The sequence below is a fragment of the Equus asinus genome, chromosome 1 (genome assembly GCF_041296235.1).
Source record: "Equus asinus isolate D_3611 breed Donkey chromosome 1, EquAss-T2T_v2, whole genome shotgun sequence".
NCBI lineage: Eukaryota > Metazoa > Chordata > Mammalia > Perissodactyla > Equidae > Equus > Equus asinus.
The window spans coordinates 159,146,982-159,160,204 of record NC_091790.1 but is presented as its reverse complement, the minus strand read 5'-3'; the positions used below and the strand labels follow the sequence as shown (position 1 = coordinate 159,160,204).

Below are 13,223 nucleotides of genomic sequence, written 5' to 3'. Positions count from 1 at the left end.
AAGGATTTCATATGAAGGCAAGAAGCTTTTGGAAGGGCAGGGACCCTCATTATGAGTGGGGCATGAGGAATCTCTTGGAAGTTCTAACAAAAGTATCTAATCTGTTTTGACCGAAACTGACTAGACCAGGACAGGGACCTGCTGGTGGTGAAGCTGATGTCTCATGGGAAAAGTATGGTTTCACTGACTTAGTCTTGGTCTCACTATCTACGTTACGGGTGAAAACAGCAGCCTCTGTATATTTTAACTAAATCATAACTAAATCATAACAGGACATTGTGAAACTATATATTTTTCAATGTAATTAAAACGTCATTCCATAACCACAAGATCAAATCCCAAATGGATAGCACAAATGACTGCCATCTGAACAAGCTTTAAAATACCACTGTAGGGACCGGCCCAGAGGCATAGTCGTTAAGTTCACATGCTCTGCTTCAGGGGCCTGGTGTTCACGGGTTCGGATCCTGGGTGCAGACCTACACACCACTCAACAAGCCACGCTGTGGTTGCATCCCACAAACAAAATAGAGGAAGATTGGCACAGATGTTAGCTCAGCGGGAATTTTCCTCAAGCAAAAAGAAGAAGATTAGCAACAGATGTTAGCTCAGGGCCAATCTTCCTCACACACACACACACACACACACACACAAAACCCACTGTACTTATTACCCCCAAGATATAGCATTCCTGAAACAGATCCAAAAGCTCCTGGCTGGCAAGAAGCCTCCCTGGATTGTAAGTTGTCCCTGAAAGGATGCACTGCTTTGCACTTTGGAAAGGTCATCTATGACTCTAAGCCACCCCAAGACTATTTGTAAATTACTGCTGGGGCCATTTACTAAAATTGAGATTTGACGACCTGAAGAAAACATAGATTTTCACAAATGCCTAACGTGCTTGTGCAGACAGTCACTGGCAAAATCTTGTCCGAATGTCCTGAAATCAAATGTCATCAAATATGACAATTTCCAAAAGGGACCCAGGTAATGACCAGTAATTGATGGGTCAAATCAAAGCACGTGGAGTGACCCTAAAGCTTACCTTTAACACTGCCCTTCAAAAACCCAATCCAATGCAGCAGTCATTCTTCATTCGATTCACATAAAGTCGAAATGATCTTTTATTCTGGGAGTAATAACTTGATGACTTGATACCTATGAGTCGTAAGTGGCCCTTTGTGAAGGGCCCGTGCTAATGTGTTAGCTCACATTTAAGCCTAAGTTGTGTTTCACACTCTGCTCCCATCAGTGCTCCATCTTCACTGCATCTAGGGGGAGGTCTGGGCCCGGGCTCAGTGAGTACCCTCAGTTTCAGACCTAATACATTGCAATGCACCTTAAAAATTCTTAGACGGTCACACATTTGCAATAAGACATTTTTTCAAGGGGAAAAATATATTTTTATTTATTTGGCCAAAGCAAGCCAAACGTTAAAATAATGGTGTCCCCACTATTTCATTCCTGCTTTGCTGAGGCACAGAAGTGAAGATACCTTCCTTTGTAGCTGCAGGGAGCGGACATACATTTGTCAATCAGGACACTCCACAATGGATGTCCAATAAGACACACTGGTCCTCTGGGTAATTCCAAATTCCTGCATAGGAAGAGTTTGGCTTCTTTTTCCTATAATGACTGCATTTGGGGAATAAACTAAGATGGCCAAAATTCTCAATACATCTTTGAGAAGGTTAAGCACAAAAATCCTGTTAAACAATAATGGGATTTGTGTGTGAAACACGACACTCTTTGAACATTTTTGAGAAAGTTACTCTCCTCTTTCCCCCCCGACTAATAACAATTCAACATTATTTAACATAATCCTACTGACAGGTAATTTCTGACACGAAATTTATTACTGGCTTGCCCTTTGAGGGCATGTTTCACTATTAATGTTTCCTTTTAAAAGCTACAGCATACATTAGATTCTCATACAGAGTTTCCCCATGTTTTCCTTGGAAACTCCTACTTTCTGTGGTATTTTACATTGCCCAAGTCTGTTTTAACTCTACATCCTTACACACACCCCCTCCCCTCCCAATGTCCGGGAATACACTTAACGTCGCAGCATTTTATTCTACCATTATTAGGTTTACCTATAATTGAATAAACAACAAGATTAGCAGAGCATAAATTTAAATAGGTTTCTCCTACCCCTAACTGGGTATGGGTCTGAGTGAGCTAGAGGGCTCGACTTTAACATGATCACGCCGGGAAACGAGAGAGCTGCAGGTCGAGGATGCTATCCATCTAGGGCCAGCGAGACCTGCTAGCAGATGCTCTGATTGGGCTTCGAGCCTTTCACAATGCAGGACACATGAGACAGTTCAGAACATATTTGTGATTCTGACTCATTCCGAGAAATGATGTTTCACCTGGTGAGTCAGCATGAAGCTAGGTATTTCCCTACCTGTGCTAACCATACAAGGACATTGCTACCTGGAGGGTTAGGTCATCTGTCCCAGAAGGAAACACACACCATCTTTGCTTTTTCTGGAACAGCTTTACTGGCATCATGAGCTCATAGGCTGGAGTTGGCTGTGTGGTGTCCTTCCTCTGAGAAGAAGGCATCGTCTAAATGGCTCGCTGGCTGGCAAAGCAGCAAGGGGCCAAGGGAATGGAATATTCATTCATTCATTCATTCTTTATTTATTCATTTGTAATTTTAGGGAGGTCAGGTTGTTGAGTTATAATTTACGGATAGTAAAATTCACCCTTTTTAATACGCAGATCTATAGGATTTAACAAACACACACAGTAAGGTCACTACCACTGCAACCAAGATACAGAACAGTTCTAATCCTCAAAGAATTCCCCCATCCCCTTTATAGTTAACCCCTCTTCCCACCCATTATATTTATTTAAAAATAATATTCAGATGATTTACAACAAAGACATGAATTCACTTACAGGTTGATTCATGGACATCCTTACAGCTTGTCCTTGATACAGTGGGGGATTTATTGGTGACGAGCTTCAGGGAACTCAATACCACCAGACAATTGAGGACAGATTGGGGAAGAACGATTGCCTCATGTTGCCCTAATAGATAGCCTATTTCTGCAGAGAAACACAAGCAGGAGTAATTCCACGAGGTAAATTCTGAGCCTCCTAACTCTTCCTCTAAGTTTAAGAGGAAGACTTGTATTTCCCTCCAAGTTTAAGGAGAAGACTAAGTTCCCTTCAGTCTCTCACCTCAAGCAAATTCTATCTGGGAAAAGCTGGGGATAAACACACACACACACCACCCTACCTTGGCCCTGCCTCTCTCTGCATAGACTCACACACACATACAACTCTCTCTCTCTCTCCTTTGCACACACACACGAGAAACAGAGGTAACACAGAAATTGCCAAGGCGGACTGTCTTCCAAAGCGGTCATTAAATCCCCAAGGCCATGATGGACCTTCCAGGCCCAGAACTGTGCAGAAGCGCGGGGTGAGAATTCTTCCCGAGCAGCTGGAACTGATCCGAGGCCCTTGCCCATTAGGGAAGAGTTAAATTCCTAGGTTACTGGGCCATTAGCAGCTCAGCCATCCATTTTTCATTTGAAGGAACCTTTTTAAAGGTTGAATTCTTATCTTCAGGAGGCCTGTAAATGCAGTTCTTGTGTTTTCATTGGGTTTATTTAGCCTGGGGGATTTAGGTCCCTCTGTTTAGGCAGTAAATTTTCCCCTTTGTGTGAATGTATGTGGTTAATATACTTAAAAATCCATCAGGCAAGGCTAACAAAAATGCAGCCGCCTTTACACAGCAGTTTTTGGCAAGAATATAGTCACTCAGGATGGCTGCGTGGTGCTTATAATTGAATTGTGGTCACTAAGCCGAATGCTATCAACTTCCGTAAAAACCCAAAGCCAGATACCTCTGAGCACGCCTTTCACCACCTCCCCTTGGCCCCTTCCCCTTGCTGCCAGCTCCCCCTGTTCACCGAGCTGGCAGAGTGGGACACAGAGAGAAACCCAAGACGAACAAGCAAGAGACACTGCGACAGCCTTTAAACATGCACCATAAAAGATTGACTCCAGGGCCTGGATGGCCTGGACTGAAGACCTTACAGCATGAATTCCAATGCTTGGGAGGCCAGTGGAGGAGAAACTGCTCAAGAAGAGGAAAACTACAAAGGTCCTCTAAGACGCCCTTAAAGGCTTCCAACTCTTGGTTGAAAACAGTGTTAACATTTAGCCATTCGAGTCAACATTGTCTGACACTAGGGCAGAGATTCCAGGCCCCCCAAAGACCCCTTACAATGGTAACCTCAGACAACCTCTAGTCAGTTAGCTGACCTTTGCTCCTCCTCTTCTGACCCCATGTACCTGCCTATCTGCCATCTCCCTCCTTGGTACTTGTGGCACAGCCCAGTCAACCACAGGCTGGCGTGCCTGACAGCTGGGGGATTCGGCCAACAAGCATGCAGCCTTCACAACTCAGCCACCACTGTTGCCCACAGGAGACCCAACTACTGCCACACATCCTAGAGCACCAAACTCAACAGGGTGGCCTTGGTTCCTGACAGATTTCAAACAAAAGGAGAAAACCAGCTCGTTGAATGAAGTCATGGCAGAAAGAAAGAAAAAATCTTGCCATACAGCTCTCTCTAACCTAAAGGCAAAACCAAATTAAATAAAAATACATGCAAGAAGATTGTTTTATTCATTAGGCTAAGGGACAGCAAGATATTTCCTAGCCCTCCTGGGCACTGCATTCATTTCAACAAACATTATTCTAAACAGGCACTTGTTAAATATAACAATAGTACCCAGGCTCTTTGCATGCATAAGCCCACCATGTAAAGGATATGCCATGTAAAGGACAGAAAAAGCATCTGAGACTCAACCACCATCCTAGAGCAAATTCTGCTGAAAACGTGCTCTGGGAGCTATGGAGCCTAGAAGCTGGTGAGGTCAAGGCCTAGACAGTCAACAAGACAGAAACTATGGGCAGCCCCAGCACATGTGGCTTCAAGGCAAAGGACAAACTGTCTCCCAGAACTAGGACCTAAAAAACACTAAGCCAGGTCTAAAATGCACGAGTCAGAAGAACACACATTTCTCAAAAATTAAACACACAACTTACTACTCAAGAACTACTGTGCTAATTCAAGTTATTGTTGCTTACCCCTGACAGTGGTTGCATAACTATCTCAGGTCTACATTTTTTAGAAAAATGTATCTGCAAGTTTATTTAAAGTTGCATCTCTGACATCCTGCTTTAATGGTAAGCTCCAAGAGGAGTTAATTGACTTTCTTATTATAACCACAGATATAGCATTATATACATAGTAGGTCATAGATTATGAATGAACACTGATGACTAATTGCTACTGGTTGATATTTATGCCAAAACTACCTTCTAAATGAAGGTAATTTAAGAAGAAATCTAGAGATCCTATTCTTTTTGCATCTGAGTCAGGCAATACTTAAGCTTACATATAACCAATAGTCCTTATCATTAACCTTTTATTGACCTAAGATTGCTCATATATCAACACATGTCAAACCATCAAGTTGCCCCACGCCCTGACAAATTTCAGAGCCCTGGTTTTGAGAAAAGTAGTAATGACTTCTGAAGGAGTGAACAATGAAATCTGATTTTCTAAAATAGTTTTAGGGTCTTTGATATAAATCCTTATGCTCTGGATTTTAGCCTTTTCAATGTGCTGTGCTGTGAGGAGGGAGAAAAGTCAGGGACCAGGGAGGCAGGAAGACGAGGGTTGATGTAACATGGAGTTGTAGCACAGCATCTTTAGTGACCGGATTCCGCTTGGCGCTGACCATTGGCTAGTTAGTAGTTGCAATTACATACTATTTTCCCTTTAACACTTCCCTTCCCTCCTCATCCCTTTTAAACAAGAATAATTTTTTGTGTAATTGCCAGAAGGATCTTTCTGGCATTTTACTGCTGAAATCCTATCTTTCCATCTATACTTCGCTACCCCCACCACTATCAAAAAATCACAACCGAAAGAAAAAAATGAAAATGGAAAACTATGAAATCTTCAAACACACACAGGGGGGAAACATTCCTTGTCCTGCCTTCTCCTAAAGAGTGAGGAAAGACACAAACTAAAACGAAGGGCAACAGGAACTTGAGTGTGTGTGTGTGCGTGTGTGAGTGTGTGTGAGAGACAGAGAGAGAGACAGAGAGAGAGAAAGATCTGTATGGTACAAAAGGAAGCCATATAAGATCTCTCAGTGCCCTAATGTCATGATTAATAAACAAAGCTCACAGCCAATGACATTACCCAGGAAATACCATGTCCTGTGCTGTTCAGTGTTTGTTTCAAAGGGCAAAGTCTGGAGGAAAACAAAGGAAGCCAGAGGGAGGAAGGGAAATTCAGTTTAACTGTACTGCTGTGAGCTCTAAAAGCAAGCCAAATCCCAAGTCTGGCTTTTTTTTATTTTGTTAGGAGAATATCTTTTCAAGTATACACATACTAAAGAAAAATCTGTGGACGCTGGTCTTCCTTTGGGTAAGTCAGTGATCTTTATCATTTTGCAGTTTTATAAATAAAAAGGTATTAAACCACTTCCCTTCCAATGCATCAAACTTCCAGAGTTTAGTCCTACAACCAACTCAGAGTTGTGTACTCCATTAAAACTCTGAGATCCCACCTGGTTTAAGGTTTTTCAGATCCATAAAGCAATAGTTGAAATGGGTACAATTTTCTCATATGGCAGCAAAATGAATCCAGCTTGTTATTATGGATTGGATCCTCCTGGCAATGAGTGCATTAGAAAAGCATTTGCACTTTCTAGTCCCTCAAAGGCTTCATATGCACCCAGTGCATGAATGTACCCACTGCTTTGCTCCTTACTCAAAGGGCACATCGTGCAAGGTCTTTCTTCTTATTATTTCCCCTTACATTCAGTCTGTGTCCCCATATTTCACACATTTATGGATTGGTATTACCCTCAGGCTCCAATTTTTTTTCAGTACCTCTTGATTACCATCACCATTTTGCTCCCCTCATCCCCCTAACCCCTACCCTCGCCTCTGGAAACTACCAATCCACTCTCTGCATCTATGAGTTCGTTGTTTTCTGGCGTTTTTTTTAACGATTTCACATATAAGTTAGATCATGAAGTATTTTTTTTTTCTCTGTCTGGCTTATTTCATTTAGCATAATGCCCTCAAAGTCCAACCATGTTGTCGCAAACGGCAAGATTTCCCTCTCTGTTATGGTTGAATAATATTCCTATATATACCACATCTTCTTTATCCATTCATCTGTTGATGGACACTTAGGTTGTTTCCATGTCTTGGCTGTTGTAAATAATGCTGCAATGAACATGGGTGCAGATATCTTCTAGAAGCTCACATGTTTTAAATACTAGTTAAAGCATTGCCGTTTAGCTAGAATCTCTCTGAAACGGGTCTAGCAAGATAATCAGAAAATCACAACTGTTATATTTGCCTTTAAAGCCTAACTAGAGAAATCACAATCTAGCTTTTCAAAAGGATCATTAAATTTGGCACAAGATAAATCTCTATCTATTTCTGATAGAGTAACATCTTACATGAGTAACATATATGATACGAGTCACATAAGATGGTATTCCTGAGACAATTAAAAAAAGAGAGGGAAAAAAGGGCATGCAGACAAGGAAAAGTCAAGCTGCATCTAACAAAGTTTGCAAAGGCTTGACAGGAACCAGTTGTGATTAAGAAAGTTTCGTAATCGAGGAGCAGAGGGCAAAGGAATACGAGCCATTTCTGCTTGCCGAGGGCCCTTTTCCAGGGGTGAGTGGCTGTTCTCACACAAAAGCTGGGCTGGGATACCAAAGGTGTCTGCCAAAAAGGTCCTAAAATGGTGTATTATTTGAATCAAGAGCACATGGGGATAACTCGTCAGGTAATTATTCACACTGTCTTAGCAAGGCAACGATGAAATTAATATGTAAATATTTTTTGTCAGAATAATAGTTCTACCTACAGGCATGGGATATCTTGAAGAACAGAATGTAAACATCTCTAATTAAGTGGAACAATCCTGCTTTATGAGATTTACTATCTTTCAGAGATATTGCATGGACATTTTAATATTATAAAACATAAAAAGTGGTAGGGCTATCAAAACTGCCATTTTCTCTGTACTGAAGACAAGATTGAAGGGCAAGCTGGGAGTTGGCAGTAATGCTTTTCAAATTGTATTCTAATCACAATTTTTAAAAAGTCAAATTCATCGAGATATAAATTACATATAATAAAATGTATCCACTTCAAGTGTGCAGTTGTTGAGTTTTGGCAAGTGTCTACACCTGTGTCATCACTAACACAATCAAGATATGACATTTACGTCACCCAAAAAGTTCTCTCGTGCCCCTTCACCTCCAGTCCTCCTCTCGAGCCACCACTGACATGTACTCTGTCTCTACAGAGCATTTTGCCTGTTCTAGAATTTCATGGAAGTAGAATCATACCAAATGTACTCTTTTGTGTCTGGCATCTCTAATCTTGGTTGGCCAAACCCACCATTTGGCTCAAAGCCCTGTGCCCCCGACTCCTGCGTCTCGTGCTCAGGAAATGAGCTTTGACTCTGATAAGAAGACTAGAGATGGATGAGTGCCATTTTTGAGAAAGTTGCTAAAATAGCAGGAAACAAGGAGCAGGAAGCAGCAAAGGTCGATTCGAGTTCATTTCCTTTTGGGGTATTAATTTTAGTACATTGTTTGGGTTTTCCCCAAAAGATATTTTTGGAATAAGGGAATTCCAAGCATGAAGGCCAAAAATAGAAAAGAAGAAGACCCTTCAGATACTCTTTCCCACACACGCCTTGAAGTGTTATGTCTTTGACCAAACAGATGCAAAATAAACACATGATGATGAAATCCGGGACAGAGACGGGTTTTCTCACAATATCTGGAAGAATTTGTACAAAAGTACAAAGCAATTATGGTTTACTTATTTCTGAATCCCCCAATATTCTTCTCACTTAAAGTAGAATTTTCCTGGGTTTATAAATTAGAAATCTTCACTTCACCACTTAACACCAAACACGAGTACTTTCCTTTGCTTGTTAGGACCAGTAAGGGTATTTTTGGTTGTGTGTCATGTCCAGTTCTCTCTGGACCTGGTACTCTCTACATAAGACTTTGTAGTGTTAGAAGAATCCAAATTCTCAAAATTATTAGGCTATTTTGTTTCCTGATGTCCTTCAAGAACTTCTTGTGACTCAACTTTTTTTTTTTTTAATGAGAAAAGCATAAATTGTTCTGTGTTCTAAGTCTTTATATAAACATCAGCTCCTTGGTTCTATTTTCCCTCAAGCTGTTTTCACATAATGATTGGAAGAGAATATATTAATTCTCCCAGCGCCCTCGGGTATAACGCAAGTAATAAATCAATTTACATCCTTTCTTGAAATAAAACAAAGGGATTAATTAGTGAAAAATGATTCATTTAAGAGTAATGTTTGTCATTAAGAACTTTTCTACTTCAAATAAAATAATTTTGATTCCAATGATAGAATTATTTTAATCTATGGTGTTGTAATAGATGAAAAGAACTAACGCACAAAACAGAAAACAACCAACATGATGGATGTCGAGAAAAACTACAGAGAGGGCTGTGCTTGTGACTTTTATCGTCTTATTGTTTTATGTAATATTTATTATTTTATCATTTCGTGAGAAATTATCTGTTGGATTCTTGTCCTAGACACAGCAATAGTTCCTTAATTGGACAGATTATCTGACCAATGAAAGAACCAAGGAGTAGAGTAATCAAACCACTAAAATAGAATGAATGTTTAAAAGAAGAAAGTTTTGATTTCTCTGAATAGTAAGTTGGCACCAGGCACCATTTAGTAATTAGTCTTGCCTTATATTACCTAGTTCTAGAGAAAAAAAAAAGGTTTATGAACTCTTTTAGCCATACATTCAAAAGATCAATGGCCACAAAAATGATCCCTTCACTGACATTTCTCAAGGCTAAACTCCCACCCACATAAGCATCTGATGGCAGAAAATAAACCCAGATCTCACCATAAACATAGATTCTTTCAAATATCTAAAGCCAATGTAAAGGAGAAACAGAATTTATCATATTTCCTTGTTATCAAGGATATGGGCAGAGGCCGTAGGTTCTGCTGAAAAACACCAAAATAAAAATTTTATAACTAGTCCTTGATTCCTCATTTTCTGTGGTGGGGACCTTGAAAATGTCATGATCCTTCTAGACTTCATTTGTTCTTCAATTGTTAAAAAAATGTGGGTGGAGGGTGTCATTCCTGCCTTACCTTGATTTAGAGAACAAACAGATTCACATGAAATGGTTTGAAAAATTTAAGTGCCACACAAATGCAGAAGATTACCACCCTTTCATGCACACCACCTCTCTAAATACTGAATGCTACACTTTACTCTTATGTAAGCACTGCCCTTAAACTTGTGAAACAATCCAGCTCTCAGCCACAGATCTCCCGAGGACACATTCCTCCTTACATCAACAATGGTTAGACCTCTGTGAATACATTTACTAATTACCTAAAGACCCTTAAATCCACAGCAAAACCTTCCACACTCTGTTTTTTAAACTAAAAGCACGGCTGTCTGTAACTTACCAGCTAACAAACCAACTAACCAACTAAAATGTAGGGGCATAAAGCAGTATGTTCAGTAAGCTTACCAGGTTTTGAACCAGAATGGAAAAAGTAATCCACATCCAAAATATGGGCAGAAAAGGGCCCCAGACAGATCAGTTATTATTCCCCAAAAACATCACCCTCCTTGGAAGACCTACAAGCTAAATAGAAACTCCCACACCAGGATGTCACACACATTCAGATTGCAGTCATTGCTCATTAGCGACCACTGCCAACAAAGACCTTCTTTGAGACAACTTCCACCTGGTTGGGGCGCCCAAGTTCTGAACAGTCTACTGTATGCCAAATGCCTCTCCTCCTTGTTTCGCCGTCTGGTTGAGATAAGAAGGCTGGGGGAATATTGATAAGGGAGCTGGTACTCCATGGAACAAGGATTCAGATGAGTGACTGCCTGATTCCTCTTCAAATGTGATCAAAAGGTCTCAATAGATAGGCTGTGATCAAAACAAAATATATTGGGTCATGTTGGCTAAGTTCTCAAAGGCTGTGGAAAAATTATTCTCCATGTTTTTTAGAGTTCACCTAATTACATAGAAAGGTTTATCATTGACTCTTCATCTGGTAGCAATGAATATGGTGAAGTTATGAATTTTGAGGTGAAAGTTGCTAACACTCAGATGCTCACATTCAAAAAGCAGGCAGTCAGTGGGTCTTTTAAGTGATTATTATGGGTGCCTGCAAGGGAATTACCTTATCTTGTCATGGTAGGATTGTGGAAATCAATCAAGTTAAAATTAAATTAGAAATAAACATGCCTTTGATTTTTCAATTTTTTATTTCGGAAAAATTATAGATTCACAGGAAGTTGCATAAAAATGTACAGGGAGATCCTGTGTCCACTTCCCCAGTCTCCTCCAATGGTAGTAACATCTTGCGTAATTATAGCACAATATCAAAACCAGGAAATTGGCATTGGCACAGACCTTATTTCACCAGTTTTGCAGGCACTCATTGCGTGTGTGAATGTATGTGTGTGTGTGTTCAATTCTGTAAAATTTAACACATACGTATATTTGTGTAGTCACCGCTGTAATCAAGATACAGAACTGTTCCATCACCACAAGCATTACTCATGATACCCCTTTACACACACCTTCAGCCCCTCCACCAACCACTAACCAGCTCTCCATCTCTATAATTTTGTCATTTCAAGAATATTGTATTAATGGAATCATACAGTATGTAATCTTTTGAGATTAGCCTTTTCCATTAACTATAATTCCTCTGAGATCTACCCAAGTTACTGCGTGTATGCTAGTTGATTAGTTTTCGCTGCTGACTAATATTCCATGGTATGCACGTATCACAGTTCGGTTAACTATTCACCCATTGAAGGACATTTGGAAACACACCCTTATTTTAAAATAGTCCAAATTTGTGAATTCTGACACAGATCAAATTAGTATTATAAAGGGAAAAGATTTGTGCTTACTGGAGGAAAACATGCCATACCAAAATCCAGTCACAAACTGATTATACAGGAATATTATACATTCGCTTTACGGTTTTTACCTTTTGGTGACCACATGAAGTTCTCAATAACATGTCCTAATTTTATTGCACTTAAAGAAACCTCTAGCAAAAACTTTCTGCCAAAACGTACATTTTTGTCCTAGACTTTTATTTGGTGTTTTATTTGGTAATTTAACTACAGTAATGTTTCAGTGGCCTCCATAGAGTGCAGAATTTTAAGAGCTATCTATTTTTTCCAGGTAGAACTGAGCTAAGCATCTCCAAGACCACTGAGTGGTTTTGATCCACCTTGCTTAACTTTTCAGCCATTTTACACCCTGAAATACTCCCACTGCAACCAGAAATGCTGAGTGTAGGGCTGTCTTTCCTCTACTTTTAAGCTCTTAAGACACCTTAATAGCGAACATTTGATCAATGCTTGTCATGTGCTCAATGCCTGTGGGTTAACTCCTCTATAAATCGCAAATATCCTTTGAAACTGCCTTTACTATTGTTTCCATTTCACAGATGAGGAAATTGAGCCCCAGAGGGGTTGGGTACCTTTCTCCTGGTCACACATTTAGCAAATGGTATACTCAGGATTCAAACCCCCGGGGTCTGGTGTTAGCACCTGTGCTGTTAACACAGTGCTCCCACTACTTTGCACCTTCAAAGAGTGCATCCCTGCTTGTCCAGTTTGCCAAATGCCCTTTTCATTTCCACCCCACTCCTCTCATTTTTGTTTCACATTGCTCCTACTCTCATGGTTCTTTCTTGTTGTTGTCATCTATGTCTCTAGAACAATTCCTGTTTTACACCAACTCCGTACACTAAAAGAGATACCTAGTTTGCTATGTAGAGCCAGGCATCACCTGCCTCCACAAAAATAAAAAGGGATGAAAGAAAACCTAAGGATCTCCCCAAGTGAAGACCAATACGGGGATTATTTGAAGGAAGATAATCCATTCTTGGGGGTTTTACATTTTCCCTTCTTTTGGTCCTTTGATGCCTTCATTTTGGATTGAAAACGCCCAGCTAGAAAGTGGACAGAGGAAAAGGAAAGAACACGAAACTCACATTGGTTGAAATGACTCTTCACAGAAACTCTATAAGGGGAGAGGCAAAGAGGCCGTTATAACTCTTAGCTGAAACATGTTAATTTGG

General features: G+C 40.3%; 1 protein-coding gene across 7 annotated transcripts in view; it reads right to left on the bottom strand.

Moving 5' to 3' along the window:
• Window positions 1–13,223, bottom strand: part of CREB5 (cAMP responsive element binding protein 5) — a 396,047-nt gene that overhangs the window by 202,995 nt on the left and 179,829 nt on the right. The window lies entirely within an intron of this gene.